At 41.9% G+C, this 27,862-nt stretch overlaps 1 long non-coding RNA gene across 1 annotated transcript in view; it reads right to left on the bottom strand.

Moving 5' to 3' along the window:
- The window catches only part of LOC140909937 (uncharacterized), a 149,653-nt gene that overhangs the window by 19,068 nt on the left and 102,723 nt on the right, over nucleotides 1–27,862 (bottom strand). Inside the window, exon 4 of the long non-coding RNA XR_012158385.2 lies at nucleotides 12,510–12,627. This is a non-coding gene — a long non-coding RNA (uncharacterized LOC140909937). The remainder of the gene's footprint in view (nucleotides 1–12,509; nucleotides 12,628–27,862) is intronic.

The following is a 27,862-nucleotide window of genomic DNA, read 5'->3' as shown; positions in this document are numbered from 1 at the left end:
TTTCACCATTCCCTGCACCAGCCCCAATTTGCAAACAGATTGCAATTTTGTTGAATATATTCATCATTCAAAATGATTCACCAAATAATTTCTGTGAATAATTCTTGATGTGTAGATCATTTGTGAGCAGCTCATTATAAGTATTCACTATTGGAACTCTGAGATGTGTGATCAGTCAATGCATGGCTCCTAGCATCAAGTTTCCTGTGTGAGCGCCCATGGAAAGTGCATTTGAAATTTGCCATCTGTAAACATTCTATCTATCTAAGGGGTTTTATACTTCTGCCCATCACCATAGTATTTGAGAAACTTCCATGTAAAATCATTAGCAACGGTGAAATCCCTAATGGAGTCTTTGGCACGTCTTTCTTTTCAGAGTCAAAACTCTGCATGGTTAGGGTTGGAGGGTTTTTTAAAAAGATTTTGTTAATTTACTTTTTTTTTTCATTATCAGGATTATATGTAAAAGGAGGTGTCAGTGTTGTGTAATTCTTACGGGGAAAAGGCTTTTTCGAAGAGGAAGGTTTTGTACCATTTCTTAAAGACTGGATTAATTGATCTCCTCTGGAAAACTACAGCATTTACTTACAGGTTAAGACTGTCACTTGCCCAGTTCACCCAAGCAGGGCAGCAAGGGTTGATTTAATCCAAATCAGTTCACCAACTTTAGATGTGGGTGGGGGAGCAAGGGAAAGATTTCCAGGAATGTTGCACAACATGGGGGCACCCCCCAGTGCATTAATAGTGTGCACTCAAATGTTCTGAAGTGATTGGGTTGAACCACTTGTGCCCAGCACAATGCACCTGAAATGGGTGTACTAGATGGGGGAGGGAGGAAGGGAATATATATATATATATATATATATATAGTATACTATATACATATTAGGGCTGTCAATTAATCGCAGCTAACTCACTTGATTAACTCAAAAAAATTTATCGCGATTAACACAAAAAAATTAATCGTGATTAATCACAGTTTTAATCGCACTGTTAAACAAAAGAATACCAGTTGAGATTTATTAAATATTTTGGATGTTTTTCTACATTTTCATATATATTGTATTCTGTTGTAATTGAAATCAAAGTGTATATTATTTTTAATTACAATTGTAAAAATGATAAACAAAAGAAATAGTATTTTTCAATTCACCTCATACAAATACTGTAGTGCAATCTCTTTATCGTGAAAGTGCAATTTACAAATGTAGATTTTTTTGTTACAGAACTGCACTCAAAAACAAAACAATGTAAAACTTCAGAGCCTATAAGTCCACGGCGTCCTACTTCTTGTTCAGCCAATGGCTAAGACAAACAAGTGGACTTGCAGGCTCTAAAATTTTACATTGGTTTAAATTTGAATGCAGGTTTTTTGTACATAATTCTACATTTGTAAGTTCAACTTTCATGACAAAGAGATTGCACTACAGTACTTGCATTAGGCAAATTGAAAAATACTATTTCTTTTGGTTTTTTTAGAGTGCAAATACTTGTAATCAAAAATAAATATAAAGTGAGCACTGTACACTTTGCATTCTGTTTTAATTGAAATCAATATATTTGAAAATGTAGAAAACATCCTAAAATATTTAAATAAATGGTGTTCTATTATTAACAGTATGATTAATCATGATTGCGATTATTTTTTTAAAATATATATAATAATATGTTATATATTATATAATATTATATATATTATAATAAAAGTTTTATTTGGTTTGAATAAAATTTTGGACAACAGATCTAGCCGGTCTATATAGAGAACAGTCTGGAATCCAATAGTCTGGAAACTGAATAGGAGATTTCACCAGTCAGGTTCTCCTGAAGAGCTAGTGCTACCTGGGGTTGACTATACTGGAAATACTATGACCAATACTATATAGACCAGCTAGATCTGTTGTCCAAACTTTTATTCAAACCAAATAAAAATTTTATTATAATATATATATTAGGGCTGTCAAGCGATTTAAAAAATTAATCACGATTTATAGCGCAATTCAATATATATATAGAGAGAGACAGACTAGCTAGATCTGCTGTCCAAAATTTTATTCAAACCAAATAAAACTTTAGTGGGGCTGGAAAGTTTGGTTAATTATATTATTAGTTTCTAAATTATATTATTTAGTTTCTACATGCCTCAACTCTTCCCAGCTTCAGCTGGAATTTAAGAGTTGAAACACTATAAGACAGATTCGCAAAAAGAAAAGGAGGACTTGTGGCACCTTAGAGACTAACCAATTTATTTGAGCATGAGCTTTCGTGAGCTACGGCTCACTTCATCGGATGCATGCCGTGGAAACTGCAGCAGACTTTATATATACACAGAGAATATGAAAAAATACCTCCTCCCACCCCACTGTCCAGCTGGTAATAGCTTATCTAAAGTGATCATCAGGTGGGCCATTTCCAGCACAAATCCAGGTTTTCTCACCCTCCACCCCCCCACACAAATTCACTCTCCTGCTGGTGATAGCCCATCCAAAGTGACAACTCTTTACACAATGTGCATGATAATAAAGTTGGGCCATTTCCTGCACAAATCCAGGTTCTCTCACCCCCTCACCCCCCTCCCAAAAACCACACACACAAACTCACTATCCTGCTGGTAATAGCTCATCCAAAGTGACCATTCTCCCTACAATGTGCATAATTAAGGTGGGCCATTTCCAGCACAAATCCAGGTTTTCTCACATCCCCCCCACCCCCATACACACACAAACTCACTCTCCTGCTGGTAATAGCTCATCCAAACTGACCACTCTCCAAGTTTAAATCCAAGTTAAACCAGAATATCTGGGGGGGGGGGGTAGGAAAAAACAAGAGGAAATAGGCTACCTTGTTTTTTCCTACCCCCCCCCCCAGATGTTCTGGGGGGGGTAGGAAAAAACAATTATTCTTATGACAATTTTCTAATAATAGAGGTATTTATTGAATTCATATGTGTGTTACTTGTTTTGGCCTTACATGGTAGGGTTCTTGGAGCAAGGACTTTCCTTTTTAAGTATTTGGAAAATACCTACCACGTAGTGGGTGCTACCACAAATTAATAAAATAAATAATAATAATGATGTGTGTGTTTTGTTAATTTTTGTCTGAGAATGTTTTTTGTTAAAGAGATATTGAAAGCAAAGGAAATAGTTACTTTTTAAAAATCTGTCTTATGGATAATTGCTGTACTTTGTACAAAACAAAATTATGATGTAGTAGCCCAACTGAAAACAAAGTCATTCAAGTACAATAAAGAAGGAAGAAGAAGCTTATATGAAAAGAGGCAATGTAGCAGTAGCTTACCTTTCACCATGCAGAAGTGTCCACTGCCTCCATTTCCCTCTCACTGGTTGAGTAGTTCAGTCCTACAGCTAAATATAAAACCTCACTCCTTCCAGGACAAAAGTTAGAAAATAAGCCAATCGTACACAGTCTCTCTCATGGCCCCAGTTCTTTCCCACTCTAGACTAGAATCTCTAGCTCTGGCGCCCCAAGAGAAAGAAGCAAGAACCTGGTCCGGTTATTAAAATTCCTCTTCACTGTCTTGCCCAGGGCCTCTTCCTCTGCTTGCTCTATCAGAACTCTCCTCACTGGAATACCGTATACTCTGCTTAAGGGTGCTACAATTACACCTTAAATTACAGTGTAGGCTTACATGGGGACTTAGGGTATGCCATCTTTTGACTTACATGGTGCACAGTTCTTGCGCTGGCCCTCTGCTTGGGGTGAATGTCACCTTTTATCTTTTGGGAATTTTGTCAAGGGTGCCTTAGCAGAATCTAGATTTAAATACTTTAACAACTGTTTTTTTAAAGATGTAGTTTTCTAGGAATGGACTTTACACGTTTGATGATTTACCTCGTTATTTGGAAAAATGAATTACCTTTCAGGGATGTGCCATATAGATTTTATCACCACAGAAGAACTATTTTTAAAATACTTCTAGATTATTAAAATTATCCTTCAAGAATACTTCAGAAATAATTTTTCTGCCCTTTAGCCTACTACGGAAATCTTTCCATCATGCCAGCATTATCCTCCAGGAATGTAGCTTTACTCACTTTACTGTCCGTTTCATTACTATTGAAATCCTTCCAGAATGCTAAAGTTAACCTTCAATAAGATGCCAGAATAACTTTCATGTTCTGGAAGGGTTTCAATAATGATTTAAATGATATCAAAAGGCTGTTTTATAGATAATTTTTGTTTTGGTTGCAATGGTGGTGAAAAAGATGTATATGTTGATATTGCATTTTGTTTTGTGTTTTTAAATAAATGTATAACTACTTAAGCTAGAGTGATAGTGGTCCTGGAACCTGCGGGAAGTTATTTTTTTAAAAGAGCTTTTAAAAATTGCCAAAGCATGAAGTGAGGGTTTTTTTAAATGGACCTACAAGCCAATTCTGCTGATCTTTGACATTGAAAGTTGAGGGGAGTGAGCCATCTGGCTGGATTCAAATAAGAAAGATCCCAAACCTTTGCCCCAAACTCTGATTGAACCCAAATTAAATCTATTTTGAGATTTGAAAAGTTCCATTGTTTTTATCACTCTGGAGCTCTGCCTTTCTGGATTCCAAGTAGGACCTCAAGGACAAGTGCTTAAATACATAAGCAAGGCAGTTCTTGTAGTATTTACAGCTTGAAAGGACCAGAAAATACCAGAAATACCATGTGACATTTCCAGCCCCAGTGATGTACACTCAATAAGTTCATATAGTCCAGATAATGACCCAACGCTTCAAAATGCATGAACTTCTAGCACTCATGAACTTCTAGGGCAATAGAGGGCACTCAGCTCCTCACAGGATCAGACCCAAGCTTTGGATAAGCATCCCAACTTTGAAACTGAACACCACTTCTGAATCCACTTGGACTATTATATTCCACCAATCAGGTCAAACAGAATCTTTGGGCCAAAATTCAGCCCTGATATAAAAGGACCAAAGTCTATTGAAATTAGTGGAATTGTGACAGGACTGAATTTCTCTCTTCCTCTAATATCTGTTTTCCCTTTATCTTATTCCAGTTCCAACTGAAAAATGGAACAAGCCACCTAAACATCCCCGTAAACCAGGGATGGGCAAATTTTTGGCCTGAAGGCCACATCTGGGAATAGAAATTGTATGGCAGGCCATGAATACTCACAAAATTGGGGTTGGGGTGTGGGAGGGGGTGTGGGAGGGGGTGAGGACTCTGGTTGTGGGTGCGGGCTACAGGGTGGGGTCAGAAATGAGGAGTTCAGGGTGCGGGAGGGGGCTCCAGGCTGGGGTCAGGGAGTGGAGTGCGGGGGTGGGGGGTGAGGGCTCCAGCTGGGGGTGTGGGCTTTGGGGTGGGGCTGGGGATGAGGAGTTTGGGGTATAAGAGGGTGCTATGGGCTGGGACTGAGGGGTTTGGAGAGCAGGAGGGAGATCATGGCTGGGGCAGGGGATTGGAGTGTGGGGAGAGGCTCAGGGGTACAGGCTCTGGGCGGTGCTTACCTCAAGCAGCTCCCAGAAGCAGCAGCATGTCCCTTCTTCAGCTCCTACATGGAGGCATGGCCAGGTGGCTCTGCGCACTGCCCCATCCACAGGCACTGCCTCTGTAGCTCTCATTGGAGCGCCGGAGGTCAGCCATGCTACGGCTTCTGGGAGCTGCGTGGAGCGGCCCCCAACCCTGTGCCTGCGCTGCAGCGCCAGAGGGGGGCCATGCGTCTGCTTCTGGGAGCTGCGTGGAGCGGTCCCCGACCCTGCTCCCCGGCTGGAGCTCTGGAACGGGGAAAGCCCCAGAGCCCGCTCCTCAGTGGGAACTCAAGGGCAGGTGTAAAACAGCTGGAGGGGTGGATCTGGCCTGTGGGCTGTAATTTGTCCACCACTGCTGTAAACTATATAATAATTCATGAAATTGTTCAGTTTGAATAAGAGACAGGAGAAGGGGAGATACTTATTTTTTGTTGATGCTTCTCCATATGCAGCAATTCTAAAAATACAAGCAATTTCAGAATGATACACACTACTTATAAAAAGTATGCATTTGTGGAGGTGGAGGGAGAGGAGACCTCACATGGGATAAATAATGCTAATTATTTTTTATTATTTCTAAAGCACACATCACCAAAGTATCTAGCTGTCACTACATGAATGCAGAAATTATTGGATGAGGTTCTTTGACCTGAGGTCAGACTAGATGATCACAATGTTCTCTTCAGGCATTAAAATATGACTCTACAAAATTAGAAAAACAAATTGATAGTGAGGAACAGAGCTCTTAGTTTCTCCCACTCAAAAATAAAACCATTACTTGACAGAATAATTCTGGTGATTTTTTGGCATTTAAGAATCCAGGGGTGAAACTGTTGCTCAGCTGACATCCAAAGTTGTGACCAAAATAAAACAAAACAACAACAACAACAAATGGTGAATGCCAGAGCCCTGACTATCTCAGGTTCTTTTCTTCTATCTCTTCAAAGATATTTCTGTCTATTGACTTTTCCTTTTTTCTATGCAATTAGATCCACAACCAGAGGAGATCAGCTATACCATCATTTGGACCATTAGGTCATCTGAGCTCCTCAGCAAGAAGGGTGAAGGGTTTTAATTTGAAACTGTCTGAATATCACATAAGAAATGTCATGTGTTTTTTGCAACATATAATTTTATAGTCATAAACATATAGCATAGACATTAGATATGACCAGCTAAAAGCTTTGAGAGATTGCTTCTTTCTTAAAGAAATTTCAGGAAATAGATTCAACACAAAACTTCTGAAAAGATCGGATACGTCAATAAAAAGTCTTATTAAAGTTTCATAAGACACTCACTGTGTGTTTTTAAAAGAGTCACCAGTGGAAGAAAGTAACAAAAGTAACATAAAAACACCATGATGTGCTTTTCTGGGGGGGAACATTTTAACGCGTATGTGCTGGTACAAGGCTTGGACCTACAACATTTGAGAAACATAATCACTTCTCCCTTTCACTGTCTTCTGTTACTGCTTAGTTAGAATGCTGATAGGTTTGATACATAAAATGAAGGCTATGTCTTCACTGCCCCAAAAGATGTGTTGTTACAACAAAATAACTAATTTGCATTAACTATCCCACTCTAAAATCCTACTGAATACAAGGTTCTGTAGTTTTTCCCTCTATGTAGCTAGGTGAGGTCAACCCCAGGTGTGGATGGGGTCTGGTGTTAATTTCACCTAACTACGTTTGAAGTAAAAAGTGTCTGTCATTCAGATCGCAAATGTTGCCACTAGTACTCCTTTTCTTTTTGCGAATACAGACTAACACGGCTGCTACTCTGAAATGTGTGTTAGTTATTTTGCTGTAAAAATCACACCTTTCTAGCAATGCAGTCATAGCCTAAGATAGATCCCTAGTAATTACTAGTGTTAGAAAACAGTAATCAAGGTTAGATGTTTCAGTATGATTAGGATACTGTTCCTGTAAAAACCACAAGCACATACCAGACTTCAAGCACATGAGTTAGCCCCATTGATTTCAAGGAAATACTCCCATTCTTAAAGTTACACATTCTTGTAAGTGCTTTGCAGGATTGGAGCCTCTAAAATAAATAGGGGTATATACCATGGGTTCTTCTGCCCAGAACATGAGAGTGAGTAGTTTATTGAAGGTGACCTCGCCATTGTCTAGTTAATTTCTTAAAGCACATTTCATTGTTGGAGGCATAAATATTAATGAATATTTGACTCAATTTTTTCCTTGCAGACTATTGAATCCCAGATATATACTTTTAGGGCTGCTGAGGGAAGCTTTAGTGTGAAGTAAAAGCAGCCTTGTGAGCCCCCCGATGGATTTACATCCTTTCCTGTGATTCCTGCACTGGGTGCCAGCTCTTAGTTGTCATACTGGGACCCTTATTACAAGAAAATAGTATTTTAAAGCTGTATTAACTGTAATTAGAAGTGATTGAGTGTTATCAGCTAACACAAACTGTGGGATTCAGACTTGGATTTCAGTTGGTATTTTAATTAAGTGTGCGTTAACAACACAAAATCTTCTGTCACTCTAGCAGCTGAGTTTCATATACAGACCTTTGATAGGGAGACCATGTGTTAACACTCAGATGCTTCAAACACATATGCTTGCACACTAGCACTTCACAGATCCATTACCCAGGCCAGTTTTCGCTCCCTCCCCCCTCAATGAATGAGGTAATGTGGTACAATGGCTTAAGATTTTTCATTGCTCATATCTCCCACTTTCTCATCACCCCTCCCCCTGCCCAGTACACCCTCAAAAACATGAGCTATAGGAAGGGTTCATATTGGGATCAGTACGGTTCCCATTGAACTTAAGAGAGTTTTACTACTGATTGCCCTGGATGGCAGGGTCATTCCCAATGCATGGGAGCTGGGAGGGGAACTATGCCTCTTTAGTTAAAATGAAGACTTTTACCCAGAGAGATAATGTAGAGAGGGAAACAGAGTTTCCCTTTGTTGAATGGTTACCGCTCAACCCCCAACATGTACCTTTTTGCAGTACATTTTCCTATTAAATTATTTGACTTCTGATTTAAAAGCATTTAAGCTGCCAAGTAAGAATCAATGGTGCCAAGTCTGATATTTCTTGAAGGGGGGCAAATTCTGGCCCACACCCTGCCACCCCTTCTGCTCCCTGCTCTTCCCTCCCCCACACAGCAGCCACCTCAGGTCTGCTTGGGCCAGGGAATCTCTTACCCACATTGTACATGATCTGTTTTCTCAGTTTAACAGTACAAGGCAGCAGAAGGAAAGTGGGGTTTTTTGAGGGCTGGCTGTAATCGTGGGACCCCTCAGTCAAATGACCCAAAATTTGGATCACTAACATTACCATGCACTTCAATGAGGCACACTATGTTTCAAAGTGATCTGAGTAACCATTTAGATTTTACAGCACTTACAAGAGTCAAGCTTTCGAGCACATAAAATGGTAGGAATGGAAACCCTCTAGCCATTTTTCAGTCTTGGCGCATGTGCACTGTAAAAATCTGTATTTTCTTAAGACCATTCTCAATTTGGTTTTCCCAAAGATGTAGTGCATGCCATGCACTATCTTGAATAAAACTTGATAGATTGAGATAATTTTTACTCACTTCACAGAAATAGTTTGATCACTAGCTCTGCCCAAAAACCAGCCCATTTAGAAACTTTTTGAAAAATTGATATTTTAGGGGGCTTATATTTCCACAACCAGTACATCAAATGACCCCAAATTTGTGTCACCAACCCTACCCTTCACCTCCTTCAGGCACACCAAATTTCAAAGGAACTTGTTTTAACATGTCCAGAGGACTTTTGAAATGTTGACTTTCAAACCGCAGTTGTGATGTAATCTTCTTAACTATAGTGGTGTTGCCGTCCAATATAATAATAAATCTAGTCTACTTTGTGTAGGCTACGGGTATTTTAGTATAATAATAAGGGCTACACTGAACTTCACTGCCATCTTATAGGCACCTTGATTGGGAAAAAAAAAAGTAGTTATAAGGAACAGCCTGGAACAGATACAGAAGAGTCTCCGTGACACTGTGCAAGGTTGGGGACCCCACAGAAAATGAGAGAACTTTGGGTTTTCTTGGAGATTTTGAAGGGAAATATCTGTAAAATTTTATGTTTAAAACTTTAAATTATAACAGTGATTTTAAATCCTTCCCATCACCTATCAAAACTATTTCATTTCTCTCTTTCAATTCATTTGGGAAAATCCATTACATGTATGATTATAAACATCTTTCTTTTTCACCTCTGGACCATGAAAGACTAATAAACCAGGACAGGAAGAGAAGAAAAGGTGAAATTCTATTTTCAAAATAAAAAGGGTTGTATAATTCCAGAGACATCAAAAACCAGAACTGAACAATGGAGAAAAAGGCTATTTGATTCTCAGAGTGCAGATGTAGTCCTTTGGCTTTAAACTTCTGTTTTATATCCAGCTAAACCTCATCTTGACACAGATCAGTAAAACCAAATAGACTATAGTTTTGATGAATATTAGGCTTTTCTTTTTAGACAGTTGACCAGAATGGATCCTGTGAGCTTGATATTGAAGATGAACTACGAAGTTCATTGGTACAACAATTTGATTAACTTTGAATTCATTATCTGTAGTATTGCTATTTAAATAATTACAAATTATGCCAGGAGAAGCAATATGACTTTGTTCAAGTTTAAGCTTTGCTCTTTATAGCTGTGAGCTTGGTGCTGAGGATGAGCTACTCAGTTGAATGCCACTGTAATCTGATTAGTTTAGAATATATGCCTGCCATATCTGCTTTCTGAGTAATTGTAAATGAGGCTAGGGAAAACCCCCTTTCATTTGTTTTGAAGTCTCGTGACCTATTCTGTTTTGTTCTAAGCCCCAGAGGTCTTTTTGTTACCTCTTCAGGGCCCTAAATAATTTTCTTGTACATGCTGTTAAAAGAAGTGTTTTTCCTTATGGACTTTGTTTCACTCATTGTTACGGAAGGATGTGTGATGAAATGATTAATAACACTTAAAATAAAGAAAGATGCAGGAGCTAGGGGCTGGCCGTCAGAGACCATTTAGAAATTGCCTCATTATCTGGCCCTGATGTCATGTCAAGTGAGATTCTGACATAGTCTCATTATGGATAAAACTGAAAATAGAGAAAAACCATTATTGCACAGTGATGTCTAAGTCTTCATAGACTTCTGTTTATCCCTATACTTTGCATCAGAAATCATGAAGGTGTCTCCGATCCCATCATATAGTAACTATGGTAAATGTTGACTCTCTGTCTCTCTACTTTTATAGTCCCCATCACCATAATATCAAAGCACCTGATAAACATTAATGAATTTAACCTCACCAGACCCCTGTGAGGAAGAGAAGTTCTATTATTATCATCCCTATTTCACAGATATGGAAATGAGACACGAACAGATTAAGTGACTTAACCAAGGTCATATAGGAAGTGAATGGCACAACCAGGAATTCAACTCAGGTTTCCTGAGACCCAATCCAGTGTTTTAACCAGAAGGCCATCCTTCCTCCACTTTTTTATGGTGATGACTGTAGAGAATACAAAATAACTGTTGTCTGAATTCAATGGCAACAAGCCTCCACAGCTGATTGGCTACGTCTTCATCCTCCATTTACAAAAAAGGGTGGCTTGGCTCTTGGAATGCTCATTGGTCAGCCCTGAACTGGGAAAACCCTTATGCCTTCTCACTAGGCAGGTTTCCTTCAGGCCCACTGAGCTCTATACAAAACAGCACTGTGATCTTGCTAAGTATTTTAGCCACAAAAGTGTGGATCATCAGGGTATCCATGAATTTTTTTTTTAAGAGGTAGCTGCTCAAAGTTAGTTGCGGGGAAAGAGGGGCTGAACTTTACAGACACATTTTTAGGTGCCTAAGTTGGTGCTCAGATACTATAGTGATGATAGATACACAAATACTTGATATGCACACATTTATATATATGCAAATACATTATTTGCATGTACACGAGATATTTGCACATGTGTAAACAAGGCACAGATCAATCTGTCAAATTTATTACACCTAACTATGAAAAGCTGATCGTTATCTGTTTATTTGCTGTGCAATGTCCATAAAAATGTCATTTGTGCTGCTAAATGGTCCAAAGGTGGCCAGAAAAAAATTACTTGCTGACAATATGCTGTTTATTTCTGTGCTTTTCATCCCACAGAGCAGGATACTTTCAGGGCTGCTTGCTTCTATTGACTGCCTCTATAATTTAACAGTCACCATGTTGCCACTGTAATTTAACTTAACCAGTCAGTTACCTGCTTTCCTGTCCATCTCGCATGATGCCTTTTAAATCTGTTTTCCGCTTCCTGCTCCAGGATTTTAAGTTTAGAAAAAACAGATAGCACTGAGATCACAGAGTAGCAAATATTTATAATGAATAGTTTAGTCAAAGAATTGTAGCTCTTTTTCCTATCTGAACAGAATTGTTATTTTCTTGAATTTATTTATTCAAAATTACTCAGTATCCTTGACTCTGTGGCTTGATATTCAAGCAGTGTTGGTTAGGTGTAATTGATTAAGGATATCACATTATTATTTCTGTTCCCTGATTGAATAAGTTTAACTCATAATCAAGTTCCAAGTGTGAATGCCTGCAGAAAGAGACTTGGGAAACCTGTTTTCTGTAAGAACAAAAATTCATGTTTATACTGGCAAAACTTGACTGCAGGAAGGCTCGCCATTGAGCTGCATTCTGGCCGTAAGGGGCCAGCTGAGAATTTCTATGGCAGGGACAGAGAGCTCTCAGATGGCATAAAGCTAACATTGTCCTAGCACCGCATCTGTCTTGGGTACCAATATGACCCCCCATTACCATACTATCTATGCAACCGATGCATCACCATACTATGACATGCATCCGATGAAGTGAGTTGTAGCTCACGAAAGCTTATGCTCAAATAAATTTGTTAGTCTCTAAGGTGCCACAAGTTCTCCTTTTCTTTTTGCGGATACAGACTAACATGGCTGCTACTCTGAAACCAGTATATTGTATATATCCACACACATATGTGTCTGCCTACTTACATATATTGAAATAGATCCTACTTTTTCCAATGCCTTGGACTCAAGCTCTGCGTTATCCAAAAGTCATACTGTTGCTGAATTCCTTTTAGAGGTTTCTGATTTCTCTTCCTCTTGGTCTCTGAAAAATAAGTCAATTTAATTCAATATGTGCAGTGTACTAAATGGATCATCAAGGGTTAAGTGCCCAAAGTTGTTACAGAAGGCAGACAAGATTTACACAGACCAATTCCTGCCAATAACAATGTACAGATATTTAGAGGACATATTCTTCCCTCAGGTAAATATGTGCAATTCCAGTAAGCATCAGTGGGAACTGTGCGCAGGCATTTCAGGGGAGACATTTGGACCTAGACTTGGGTCTATGCACTACTTCAAAAATACCTATCACAAATAGCTTAAGATAATGAAGTGACATTGTGTTTCCTATTACTGATGGGTGGCTAAATATTTAACAGATAATGCAAGACAGTTTCTGGGTTTACAAAATCCCCAGGTAATTATCCAATCAAATTTATCTTCTTATAGCAATTATAAAAGCACTGATCCAGCGACAGCTTCATACCTTTACGTCTTACAGGGATGCAGCCTCATGGAGTCATATTTTCAAAGATATGTAGGTGCTTAGTGATGCAAATAGGAGCCAAAGGGATTTACAAAAACTCCCAATGGGAGCTAGGCACCTAACCTGCTTAGGTGCTTTGGAAAAAAACACTAGGCAGCTGTCTGCATCTTTAAGTGTCTAAAAACCTTTGAAAAAAATCTGGCTCACAAAGTCCCACTTTTCCAGTTGAACCTTCCCCCCACCCAAACACTACAGTACCATACTCTCTTCCTGATAATCCATATTCCATTTGATTCTGGCACCAGCAAGTTAAATGTCCTAAAAAAAAAAGCCTGTCAGCTGCAAACCAGCTGAGTGGAGAACAGCAGAGAGGCTAACAGAGGGAGTTTGCCTGGGGAGAGCCCACTGAGGCTTACATCTTGCAGGCTTCTCTGAGTAGTTACTACAACTCCTGAGGAAGCTCGTAGAAGGAAGGTAATATGGATGGGGAGCATTCAGCTGTTGTGACCTGCACTGGATGTGCTATGTTTGTCTTTCTTCCACAGGACAGAAGCAACTTTGTCTGTACAAAGTGCAAGCTGGTCTCCATATTGGAAGAGAAGGTTCAAGATCTGGAGAAACAAGTATCAACCCTGTGTTGCATAAAAGAAACTGAAGATTTCCTGGACAGACATCAGGATATGCTTCTACGGACACAACATTCTGAAGATTCAGAGCAGGCTGCACTGCGGGGACAGAAGGATGGTGAAGAAATTTGACAACATGTGACCTCCAGAAGAAGAAAGGGGAAAGTCCATGTACCAGCAGTGCAGGTACAGGTAAGCAACCGTTTTCATGTTCTCTCCACAGGTACTAATGCGGAGAGTGGACTAGATGATACATCTGAGGGAAGGGAACAGAAAGAGACTCCGCCGATTGGAAGGCATGAGATGCACTGTCTTAGGGATGTGGGTTGCACGACCACCACTCCCGAGAGAAGGAGGCGGGTGGTGGTGGTTGGGGACTCTCTCCTCAGGGGGACTGAGTCATCTATCTGCTGCCCCGACCGGGAAAACCGAGAAGTCTGCTGCTTGCCAAGAGCTAGGATTCACGATGTGACGGAGAGACTGCCAAGACTCATCAAGCCCTCAGATCGCTACCCCTTCGTACTTCTCCACGTGAGCACCAATGATACTGCCAAGAATGATCTTGAGCGGATCACTGCAGACTACGTGGCTCTGGGAAGAAGAATAAAGGAGTTTGAGGCGCAAGTGGTGTTCTCGTCCATCCTTCCCATGGAAGGAAAAGGCCTGGGTAGAGACTGTTGAATCGTGGAAGTCAACGAATGGCTACGCAGGTGGTGTCGGAGAGAAGGCTTTGGATTCTTTGACCATGGGATGGTGTTCCAAGGAGGAGGAGTGCTAGGCAGAGACGAGCTCCACCTAACGAAGAGAGGGAAGAGCATCTTTGCAAGCAGGCTGGCTAACCTAGTGAGGAAGCTTTAAACTAGGTTCACCGGGGGAAGGAGACCAAAGCCCTGCGGTACGTGGGGATGTGGGATACGAGGAGGAAACAGGAGCAGGAAAACACAAGACGGGAGGGCTCCTGCATCATACTGAGAAAGAGGGACGATCAGCGAGTTATCTCAAGTGCCTATTCACAAATGCAGGAAGCCTGGGAAACAAGCAGGGAGAACTGGAAGTCCTGGCACAGTCAAGGAATTATGATGTGATTGGAATAACAGAGACTTGGTGGGATAACTCACATGACTGGAGTACTGTCATGGATGGATATAAACTGTTCAGGAAGGACAGGCAGGGCATAAAAGGTGGCGGAGTTGCATTGTATGTAAGAGAGCAGTATGACTGCTCAGAGCTCCGGTATGAAACTGCAGAAAAATCTGAGAGTCTCTGGATTAAGTTTAGAAGTGTGCGCAACAAGGGTGATGTCGTGGTGGGTGTCTGCTATAGATCACCGGACCAGGGGGATGAGGTGGACAAGGCTTTCTTCGGGCAACTAACGGAAGTTACTAGATTGCAGGCCCTGGTTCTCATGGGAGACTTCGATCACTCTGATATCTGCTGGGAGAGCAATACAGCGGCACACAGATAATCCAGGAAGGTTTTGGAAAGTGTAGGGGACAATTTCCTGGTGCAAGTGCTGGAGGAACCAACTAGGGGCAGAGCTCTTCTTGACCTGCTGCTCACAAACCAGGAAGAATTAGTAGGGGAAGCAAAAGTGGATGGGAACCTGGGAGGCAGTGACCATGAGATGGTCGAGTTCAGGATCCTGACACAAGGAAGAAAGGAGAGCAGCAGAATACGGACCCTGGACTTCAGAAAAGCAGACTTTGACTCCCTCAGGGAACTGATGGGCAGGATTCCCTGGGAGAATAACATGAGGGGGAAAGGAGTCCAGGAGAGCTGGCTGTATTTTAAAGAATCCTTATTGAGGTTACAGGGACAAACCACCCCGATGTGTAGAAAGAATAGTAAATATGGCAGGTGACCAGCTTGGCTTACCAGTGAAATCCTTGCTGATCTTAAACACAAAAAAGAAGCTTACAAGAAGTGGAAGATTGGACAAATGACCAGGGAAGAGTATAAAAATATTGCTCGGGCATTCAGGAGTGAAATTAGGAAGGTCAAATCACACTTGGAGTTGCAGCTAGCAAGAGATGTTAAGAGTAACAAGAAGGGTTTCTTCAGGTATGTTAGCAACAAGAAGAAAGTCAAGGAAAGTGTGGGCCCCTTACTGAATGAAGGAGTCAACCTAGTGACAGAGGATGTGGAAAAAGCTAATGTACTCAATGCTTTTTTTGCCTCTGTCTTCACGAACAAGGTCAGCTCCCAGACTACTCCCAGGCAGCACAGCATGGGGAGGAGGTGACCAGCCCTCTGTGGAGAAAGAAGTGGTTCGGGACTATTTAGAAAAGCTGGACGAGCACAAGTCCATGGGGCTGGATGCACTGCATCCGAGAGTGCTAAAGGAGTTGGCGGATGTGATTGCTAAGCCATTGGCAATTACCTTTGAAAACTCATGGCGATCGGGGGAGGTCCCGGACAACTGGAAAAAGGCTAATGGAGTGCCCATCTTTAAAAAAGGGAAGAAGGAGGATCCTGGGAACTACAGGCCAGTCAGTCTCACCTCAGTCCCTGGAAAAATCATGGAGCAGGTCCTCAAGGAATCAATTCTGAAGCACTTAGAGGAGAGGAAAGTGATCAGGAACAGTCAGCATGGATTCACGAAGGGCAAGTCATGCTTGACTAATTTAATTGCCTTCTATGACGAGATAACTGGCTCTGTGGATGAGGGGAAAGCAGTGGACATGTTATTCCTTGACTTTAGCAACGCTTTTGACATGGTCTCCCACAGTATTCTTGCCATCAAGTTAAAGAAGTATGGGCTGGATGAGTGGACTATAAGGTGGATAGAAAGCTGGCTAGATTGTCGGGCTCAACGGGTAGTGATCAATGGCTCCATATCTAGTTGGCAGCCGGTATCAAGCGGAGTGCCCCAAGGGTCGGTTTTGTTCAATATCTTCATTAATGATCTGGAGGATGGCGTGGATTGCACCCTCAGCAAGTTTGCAGATGACACTAAACTGGGAGGAGAGGTAGATACACTGGAGGGTAAGGATAGGATATAGAGGGACCTAGACAAATTAGAGGATTGGGCCAAAACAAATCTGATGAGGTTCAGCAAGGACACATGCAGAGTCCTGCACTTAGGACGGCAGAATCCCATGTACCGCTACAAACTAGGGACTGAGTGGCTAGGCAGCAAATCTGTAGAAAAGGACCTAGGGGTTACAGTGGACGAGAAGCTGGATATGAGTCAACAGTGTGCCCTTGTTGCCAAGAAGGTCAATGGCATTTTGGGATGTATAAGTAGGGGCATTGCCAGCAGATCGAGGGTTGTGATCGTTCCCCTCTATTCGACATTGGTGAGGCCTCATCTGGAGTACTGTGTCCAGTTTTGGGCCCCACACTACAAGAAGGATGTGAAAAAATTGGAAAACATCCAGCGGAGGGCAACAAAAATGATTAGGGGACTGGAACACATGACTTATGAGGAGAGGCTGAGGGAACTGGGATTGTTTAGTCTGTGGAAGAGAAAAATGAGGGGGGATTTGATAGCTGCTTTCAACTACCTGAAAGAGGGTTCCAAAGAGGATGGATCTAGACTGTTCTCAGTGGTAGCAGATGATAGAACGAGGAGAATAGTCTCAAGTTGCAGTGGGGGAGGTTTAGGATGGATATTAGAAAAATCTTTTTCACAAGGAGGGTGGTGAAGCACTGGAATGCGTTACCTAGGGAGGTGGTGGAATCTCCTTCCTTTGAAGTTTTTAAGGTCAGGCTTGACAAAGCCCTGGCTGGGATGATTTTGTTGGGGATTGGTCCCGCTTTGAGCAGGGGGTTGGACTAGATGACCTCCTGAGGTCCCTACCAACCCTAATATTCTATGAACTATCCTTCCCCAGCTTTGGAAGTCACATTTTAGCTCCAGCTTTTTGATCCATATTGGGAGTGCCCGAAGGTGTTCCCCTACCTCCCAGTCTCAGGCTTCACAAAGAAGTAAGGGGAAGGACAAAGCCAGGGTAAAACTATGGACAATATCCTCTAGTCTTTCTAAAACAACTGACTATATTTACTTTACTGTTAAAACAGCTAGGTTCTCCCAATAATGAATCTAACCAAAATGAAAGAAAATACACTTTGAAAAAATACCAGCCAAACAAACTAGTGGATGCACTTTGTAATCAGCTTCAGCCCACAAGAAATCTGGCACTTTATAGAAGCAAGAGGCTCAATTTTAAAATGTTTTGCTTTCGTGTAAAATAACAGCCATAACCAGAAAGAACATACATATAAAGAATCAAATTATTCTAAATGAGAAAATAACACCATTGAAAAAACAGATAAAGGCTCAAAGTAAATGAGAATCAAAAATGGATATTGAAAGGAATCCAAAGCTAATTTTAAAAATGAGTGAATTTTTTCAAAAGTAAAAATTAAAAACCCCACAAACAAACTACCAACCCAGAAAAGGACTCTTAAGATCAGAAGCCATTATATGTATGATAAAGCCTTTCTTTCCTTCAGAGAAGAAAATTCTCATTAAGGAAGAAAAATGCCCTGAAAATATGATGTAAGTGCAGAAAAGTGGTGTTTATCTTTGGCTTGTGATGCTAATATCAACAATGGGGCTCTCATGTTAACCCACTGCACTTATCAAAATAAACAGAAGGGCACTTTAATCATGTTGTTTCTACTTTTATCTGGGATTAGACCCTTTGCTTTGCTTTGTTTTCTCATTAATTGTAGTTCAACATGTGGAAATTAAGCAAGAATTATGAGTACTTTTTAAAGGACTAGAATTTTATGTAAATCTGAGTTTGGGCTATATGTCAAAACATGTCAAAGTGGCATGAAACCTTTCTGCCATTCCAGCTTTATTATAATGACTAGCTATTGCATTTAACAATAAAAAAATGTATTTATATTAAAAGTGTAACATATTGATGCTTTGATAGTTGGGGCTTTCCAGATTGAAGCTTTGATTCTATGCCATTGCACATAAATTTGTTCTTGGGACATTTTTCCCCTGGAGGTCAAGTGTACAGTAAATGTTATGTGAATAACAGCTAGATTTTCAAAAGAGCTCAGCACCTGACTCTGCTGAGCCCCCTGGAAAAATCTTCCCATGTAGGCCCCAACCCAGCACCTATAGAAGTCAATGGAAGTTTTGTCCCTAATTTCAAGGAGGTTTGATCAATTTGGTGCCTGAATCGTTACTCAACTTTTGAAAGTCTGGCCTGAAGTGTAAAATTCACCCTTTGGCAGAGGGCCAAAACAATGCGTACGCACTACTGAAGTCCAGTGTCAGTCCTTCTAATATGTCTTAAAGAGGACTTCAGCTGGAACTAGGCCCCTTTGTACAGGGCTGAATGTCACCCCAGCAGAATATGCCTGCATATGGCTATAAATTTTACAACTGAACAAGACACTGAGCAATTTTGAACATGGGCAATTAAACCGTTCCAACCCATACTGCATGCCCAGTCAGTTTGCAATCTTTTATAAGGATAAAAATGCCCTTTCTCAGGCAATGAAGATCAAGTAAAAGCCTAAAAGAGTCACTCGTTCACCACTCAGTCTCGAGGAGATTTCCATGCATCCAAATGTGGGAATCAACAGCAGAGATGAAGAATGAGTGGGAGAGTGTTCTGAAAGAGTTACAAACACCTCAGTTAGACCTGCACGAGCTAGTCACTATGAGCAATTTTCTTGTCACATGTAGCCCTTTTCCTGTTGGAGAACTGTCATAGTAGAGATCATTATTTCTGCTAACAGTCATAACAAGCCATCTGAGGATTCACCTTTTGAAAGGGGAATTCCTAGAAAGCCAGTCTATGCCACATACCCCACTCAACTCTTGACACCAGGGTGATCCAACACATGGAACAGAAGAGAATTTTGCCCTCAGTTTTTTTCTTATATGATATTCTTGAGTCTTGACACTGCAGACTGGCACTGGCCCCTCTGGTATTTCCTTTTGTTTTCTTTCACTACATCTGGCTGCTCCAATTATTTGTTCCTTTCTTTGAAATTCTCCATTGACTTTAAGCAAGGTTTCTGATGAAGTGGGCTTTTAAAAAGACAAAAATGAGCTGGTCCCCTCCAGCCTGTTTTCTTTAATCCTCTATTTTAAATATTTCATCCAAAAACCCTGAACCACAATGAGGACTGAAAGGTTAAGTGACTTAATCACTGGAATTTTACATGTAAAAGTATACACAGGATAAGTGGTTGCCATTCACTGATGGAGTTCTGCCAGTGTGCAGCTAGAGTTGTTTATGAATGGCAGAAAAGTCCCAAGAGTGAATTCAGCCACATATTCCTAATAGAATTAGTGTTATCTCCATTCAGACCAATGGAAAGTGACTCACTTTACTGGGCAAGTCAACAGAGCAGCTTCAGCCATCAGGACATCACCAGCAATGCAGCCGTGCTGGTGCAAACCCCTACTGTGGATGTGCTGCAAACTGGAGCAAGTGGACTGGCATAAGTCACTTTTTTTACACTGGAGCAGTGTGTCTACTGTAGGAGTTTGGCATGGTGCAGAACCTGTGCAACTAAGCCAGTGGCTAAAGCCTCAGTGTAGACAACTCTCTAGAGCACAGTGGGGTTCAATGACAACAACATGTGTTGAGGATAGGGGTGATTTGGTGGCTCCTTTCGAAAGAAAGGGACAGAACAAGGTGTTGTAGGCTAGTCACAGCCTTAATGTCAGTAACCCTCAGGTTTCAAGAGGCTGGTACAGTCTATCCATATATCAGACTATGGGCCAGATCTATCAGATATGGGCCAAGCTATCCATATATCAGATATGGGCCCGGCTATCCATATATCAGATATGGGCCATATATCGGATATGGGCCAGGCTAGTCACTGCCTTAATGTCAGTAACCCTTAGGTTTCAAGAGGTGGTACAGTCTATCCATATATCAGCCTATGGGCCAAGCTGCACCTACTGCAAGAATGGAGGGAGAGGGCAAAGCTGACCCGGAACTACCTTCACATTCCCTTGTCCCTGGGGCAGCCTTAGGGTAAATTGAAGAAGGCTCTGGTTTGCTCTACCTTATCCCTGGTTTGCTCATACTGCTAAGGGACTATGCTGGCAGTTCAGGGGTGCCTGGGGAGATAGACACCCCTGGGTAACACTCTCTGTGCTGGGAAGTGGGCTGGGAGACATAGGAATGACTGCTACAGCGGTTCTACATCCCCCAGTGATTTCCTTTTGTTAAACTGGCTTTAGCATTGCTTTGTGTCTCTGAAATAATACAACACAGCCAGAGCAGGGCTGAGGATCTGGCCCAAGATTTTTAGAAAACATTCCACACTGTGTTTTAGGAACCACTCCCCCTCCTCTACCCACCACACTGCTGTCCACATCCTGCTAAAACTGCAGTTTGTTCCTGAGAGCCTGATTTACTTACACAGCCTTAGACAATGTACAAAGATGTGCACAGCCTTAGACAATGTACAAGATGTGCCTGTACAAAGATGTGCTAATCCACAGATACACACCCTCTTTGTGAGGGTTTACTGTCAGTAACTTCCTGCTTGCTCTCCCCACCTTGCTGGAAACAGGTTAGGGCAGATAAAAGATGCGCTTTTTTCAAATGCTGGAAAGGTCTTTGAAGACAAAAGTATAGCAGTGAAAGAAGGTTTCATCTCCCATCAGCTAAAGCTCCTGCAGCTCATTGGAACTCTTCTTCCTATATGCTCAAGCGTCTCTTGAGGGTTCAGAAAGCTGTGCATGAATATGTAGGCATGCACAAGACAAGCAGGGCAGATGTTGCATTGATCTCTACTGGGGCATTTTAGATCACAGAAACTAACATATAGCATCTTTTCTGGCTGCCAATTTAATCCTCCCACCCCCTCCCAAAAATGTACAATTCTTTCTTTCTCTCACTGCAGTACAGAGCAGCTTGGTTACAGGCTGCTGTGCTCGGTGCATCCAGAGCAGGGCTGAGGGCAACCTCCGAAACGTTTTATTTAAAGTGGCCCCATCAGCTGCTGTGGGAAGTATATCGAAGGCATGACATGAGGTAGTACTAGCCGTGCTATCAGGCTGCATTGCAGGGTATTCAGAATAAAAAAATAAACGCCTCAGAACTCATGAGGGATGCCTGATTAACAGCACCGGTGATTGAAGTCCTCAGTTTATCCCTGAACAGGTACAGTATATGCAGCTGCTGTGGAAGCATGTCTATGCTGCACTGCCAACGTGCCTCAGGACTGACTGGGAGAATCTGCCTCTAGGACTCAGAGGAAGAGCTGGGTGAAGTTTTTCAAAGAAAAAGGCTGCTTTGGGTCAATGGAAATGTTTTGTGAATTCATGTCGAATTGACTGAATTGTTTCGGCCAACCCCCTCTCTCCGAAAACACAATTTTTTAAAAATAAAAGGTTTTGTTTCTAAGTTTCCATCAATTTTCAATGCAAAAAGAGACCCCAAATCAAAACCTTTCATTTTGGGGTGAACAATCTGTTCTGGGTCAGACCAAAATAATATATTTTTTTCCAGAACTGCCAGAAAACAAACAAACAAAAAAACTGGCGATTCTCACAGCTCTAGTTAGGAGAGTGATTAGTTCTGTGCCCACTGGATCCTGGGTTTATCAATGGGACTGCTAGTTAATGACACTTCCAGTCACTTATCTTCTGGGGTCCAGGCTGAGACTAGACTCATGTCATAACCATACAGCTAAGGGTAGCCTAGAATTCCTCCTTAGCTGTAAGTGGGTAAGAAGCTCAAATAACCTGGTTGGCACCTGACCAAAAGGACCAATGGGGAAAGAAGATACTTTCAAACCTTGGGGGAGGGGGAGGCTTTGTTTGTGTGTGTTCTCTTGGGAAGCAGAGAAGCATCAGGTCAGAAAACTCCTTCTCCTATAAACCATCCTAAAAGTCTCTCATATTACAAAAAGTGTAAGTAAAAGCCAGGCAAGGCATGTTAGATTATCTTTTGTTCTGCTTGTGAATTTTTCCTTTGCTGGAGGGAGGTTTATTCCTGTTTTTTTGTAACTTTGAAACTAAGCCTAGAGGAAGTTCTGCTGTGTTTTTGAATCTTTTGTTACCCTGTAAAGTTATTTTCCATCCTGATTTTACAGAGGTGATTTTTACCTTTTTTTAAAATAAAATCCTTCTTTTAAGAACCTGACTGATTTTTCTATTGTCCTAAGACCCAGGGGTTTGGGTCTGTGATCACTTTGTAACAAATTCATTAGGATATTATTCTCAAGCCTACCCAGGAAAGAGGGTGCAAGGGCTTGGGGGGATATTTTGGGGGAAGAGGAACTCGAAGTAGTCCTTTCCCTGATTCTTTGTTTAGAGTAGCAGCCGTGTTAGTCTGTATCTGCAAAAAGCAAAGAATTTGTGCCTTGGGGAAGTTTTAACCTAAGCTGGTAGAAATAAACTTAGGGGGTCTTTCATGCAGGTCCCCACATCTGTACCCTAGAATTCAGAGTGGGGAGGGAACCCTGACAACTCATTTCACACATGGCATACCAAACAGCCATCTAGTGTCAAGAATTTTCCACACTGAATCTGAATTGATGTTCTAGAGCTAAAAGGATCTATATCCTGCTACCACGTCCACCCCCATGGCCTCCACCCAACCCCATGGCAAACAAATTTCAGGAAGAAGCCATGCTGTCAAGGTTCCTTCCCCACTCTGAACTCTAGGGTACAGATGTGGAGACCTGCATGAAAGACCCCCCCTAAGCTTATTTGTACCAGCTTAGGTTAAAACTTCCCCAAGGTACAAAGTCTTTGCTCTTGGATTAGGTAAAACGCTGCCACCACCAAGTGTTTTAGACAAAGAACAGGGAAAGGACCACTTGGAGTTCCTATTTCCTCAAAAAAACCCAATCAGATTCTTAAAAATCAGAACTTTATTAGAAGAAGAACAACAACAAAAATAAGAGAAGAACTCTGTGAAATCAGAATGGAAGATAATCTCACAGGCAGTCAGACTCAGAACATAGAGAATCCCTCTAGACAAAACCTTAAGTTACAAAAAGACACAAAAACAGGAATACACATTCCCTCCAGCACAGTGAATTTACAAGCCAAAACAAAGAAAACTTAATGCATTTTCTAGCTAGATTACTTACTAACTTTACAGGAGTTGAAGGGCTTGCATCCTTGATCTGTTCCCGGCAAAGGTATCACACAGACAGACAAAAGTCTTTCCCCCCGCCTCCAGATTTGAAAGTATCTTGTCCCCTCATTGGTCATTTTGGGTCAGGTGCCAGTGAGGTTACCTTAGCTTCTTAACCCGTTACAGGTAAAAGGATTTTGCCTCTGGCCAGGAGGGATTTTATAGCACTGTATACAGAAAAGTGGTTACCCTTCCCTTTATACTTATGACACATGCCATTGTTGTTATAGGGCTCAAGGGTGGCCTTTAATTACTGGCACACGTACAGGAAAAGGTGCAGAATCACACTGCCCAGTGGGATGGCCTGGAGGGATTGTGCCTGAGGGTGGGGCTGCATAATCCATTCTGGAGCTCCTGAACATGCTGGAGAGCACACCCATTTCTACTCTTCTTTGGGTCCCTGTGCTGAACCTCCACTAACCTGCAGCAACCACGATGGTGTCCAGTTACTGTGTAGGCGGCACAAGGTGGAAAGACTTCTTCTACCATCTCATTCTCTTGCACATCTATGGAGCAGCCAGACACAATGTGGCTCACAGGGAGCATGAACAGTTCTCGCTGATGCATACCTTTCCCACAGAACTAAATGGGACAAAGACCTGCCTTCAGTGGGTTACCTTAATTGCTAGGTGTTGGTAAAGATGACGGTGAGTGGACATAAAACCTAAGTCTCTGCAAAAGAGCGGGAAGGATGAACGTTGCTGGTAATGGGAAAACCAACCCTTTTCATCTTCTGCCACCCTATTTAGAAACCACCTCCACATAAAGCAGACTGCAATGTCATCATAGCTTAGAAAGCACCATGGTTTTTAAGTACAATAGCTCCTCACAATATGATACATCCCTCTTGCCCTTTCCTATTCTCATCCCCAGTAATACAAACTATAGTATTTTCAACAAAACAAAAGGCATGCAGTACAGTAACCTACACAACGCAAGTGCCTAGTACTGTGTATGGGAATGCACCAAAAGGGTTGCATTAGGGATGCAGTGAGGATATAAGATTTTTAATAAAGCATACAAGCTGCTGGGGTTCTCCAATAGTCAAGAGCTTGCAGAGTTGCTAGACGAGAATGTCTCTTTGTTCTGGATGACATGTTGACAGATAGTGTGTCTTTGATAGCTCAGTGGCGGAAGAAGGTTTTATACTTCTATAATAAGGCCATAAAAGAATTTGACAATAGCTTGTACAAACAGTTGTGCTGATACCATTCTCTGTCCAATGATGACAATTAATGATAATGGTGAAAATTAAGCAAGGAGGATAAAATCAATTAGGGTGCAAGCGCAATTTAAAAACGAAACAATGACTTATACAGATTAGAGACTTTCATGAATCCTAGTATTTTGGGAAGACACTTATTTGCTAGAATAAGATTGAGATTTTCAAAGAAGCCTATGGGAATCAGGCACTTAGCTCCCTTTGTAGTTCAATGGGTGTTGAGTGCCTAACTCCTTTAGGCTCAGTTGAAAATCTTAACCTATATTCTCTCTTGTATTATTATTCATGACTGTTATTATGAACATTTATAACTTTCAGCTTTGGGTTTAGAAAAATCAAAGCAGTAAGTGGAACAAAATCACAAACTTGCAGTTTCCTGTCATGTCCATCTCCTGCTTATTCCTTTGCTATGGGCATTCTTGCCTGGTTAACAGCAGAGATAGCTAACCACACATAAATACATTGGCCAGTGTGTTTTGTCCCACTCCACTGACTGAATCATGCAAAAGGTTTATTAATCTGCTACTGTTGTTTAGCTCAAGTTGTACAGACTTATGTTTTAAGATCCAGAGGTCCCCGGTTCCTGGGGCAGGTTTTCATTTATACTAAGGGGTATTTTTCTGATTCAACCTTTTGCTTGTAAGCTTGTGTACTAGGCAGTTTACATACGTGACTTACATTGAAATTTGGAAATTAGCTGAGTGTTCAAGTGCTTTAATTTGAAGTAAATTTCTTGAATAAGAACATCACTAACATTATTTGTTGTCTTACTGGTGTGATCCTCCAGGTAACCTTTACCTTCTACAAAATGGTAGGAAAAAATATGGTTATTTAGAAGTTCCAGGGGTGACACCCTGACTCCACTGAACTCAAAGGTAAAACTCCTATGGGCTTCAATGGAGCCAGAATTGCAACCTTGGACATGAAAGCAACCACACTGGTAATTGCTTAAACCATGTTTTGTCTCAATCTCGAAAACAGAGCAAGAGCCACATACTAGAGTACTTTAAAACAAAACAAAACAAACAAAACAAACAAAACAAACGTAATTTGGCACATTTAAAATGACAGTACATCTTTTATATTTAGAGCATGAGAATAATAGTAACAAATAGGTTATGTTTTTTCGCCCTGGCTAAATCACAGCAGATAATTCCAGAAGCCAGCATTTTCTGACTCACTTAGCCCATCCTAGGCAGGCATAAACTATGTGCTAATGCAGCTGTTTGAAGGGGGGAAAGGCTGTATTTTCTCAGGGCTAGAACAAGGAAGTGACAGGCATTGAGATTTAAATGACAGTGTGTGACATTAGGAGCCACAATTAAAAGTCATTATGGGTTTCACAGTAACAAATTATCATTGCATGCCACTCATCAGGAAAGGATTAACAGACCAATAGATAGACCAGTGACTGGCAAGGGAACCTGGGCCCACCTTCTACTCTGGGTTCAGGGACCCTCTAACCAGCAGTCAAGGTCTGTTTCCTTAATCTAGACCTTACTGCCTTTCCCGGACCCCTGTCCTACCTTCCTGGCTTTCCCCTTCCCTGGGTTTGCCAGCCCTAACAAACCTCCCTTCTCCCAGGGAATGACTGTAGACTTTTCTAATAGCCTCCTTCTGCTGCCAATTTGTTGCCTTTATAGCTCCAGCCAAGCTCGTTCCTCCCTAATTGTACTTCCTCACTCAGTCCGGGAATTACTTCGCCACATGATTCCTCTCAGCTGTGGCCTGTTGAGTTACTTAGCCCTTTTCTTAGTCTTCATTAGCCCTTTCAGGACAAGTGTGGAGTGAACACCCCATCATCCCCCCGAGAACGATTATATGGGTGAAACCAGACAATCATTACACTCTCCAATGACCTCACATAAGAAAATAATGAAAGACAACACCACTATATCTTCTGTGGGTGAACACTTTTCACAAAGCAATCACTCTATAGCAGGGGCAGGCAAACTTTTTGGCCTGAGGGCGACATCAGGTTTCAGAGATTGTATGGAGGGCCAGTTAGGGGAGGCTGTGTCCCCCCAAACAGCCAGGCGTGGCCCGGCCCCTGCCTCCTATCCAACCCCGCCCCCTTTCTCACCCCAGGATTCCTGCCCCATCCACCACCCCCTGCTCCCTGTCCCCTGACCGCCCCCGGAACCCGTGCCCCTGACTGCTCCCTGATGCCCCACCCAACCCTGCCCCCCCGAGATTCCTGCCCCCTGTTCCCCACCCTCTAACCGCCCCGACCCCTATCCACACCCCTGCCCCCTGCCCACTGCCCCTGAACTCCTCTGCCCTGTATTCAACCTCCCCCACCCCCTTACCGCGCTGCCTGGAGCACTGGTGGCTGGCGGCACTACAGCCGTGCCGCCCAGAGCACCGGGTCAGGCCGTGGCTCTGCAACTGCGCTGCCCGGCCGCCCAGAATGTTGCGCTGGCGGCGTGGTGCACCGAGGCTGCAGGGGATGGGGAACAGCAGGGGAAGGGCTGGGGACTTGCCTCCTGGGCCAGGAGCTCAGGAGCTGGGCAGGAGGGTCTGGCACATCCGGCCCACGGGCCGTAGTTTGCCCACCTCTGCTCTATAGCTAACCTATCAGTTCTCCTCTTCAGAGGAAACCTCCACAACACCTTCAGAAGACAAGTTTGCGAGCTTAAATTCATTACTCTGCAAGACACTAAAAATTATGGTCTGAAAGACACGGTATTTATGGTTTATTACAACCCACTAACCCTCCATATTGTCTTATGGCCATAAGGGTATTAATAGGCCACTTCACCTTGACTGGTTCTTTAGAATCTGTGCTAACTACTTATGCTAAACTATCTATTTGATCTTGTATTTAACTGTGACACTCTTTAGTACCTTTTCAA

The sequence above is a fragment of the Lepidochelys kempii genome, chromosome 4 (genome assembly GCF_965140285.1).
Source record: "Lepidochelys kempii isolate rLepKem1 chromosome 4, rLepKem1.hap1, whole genome shotgun sequence".
NCBI lineage: Eukaryota > Metazoa > Chordata > Testudines > Cheloniidae > Lepidochelys > Lepidochelys kempii.
The sequence above is the reverse complement of the archived record's forward strand: the minus strand, read 5'-3'. Positions and strand labels throughout refer to the sequence as shown.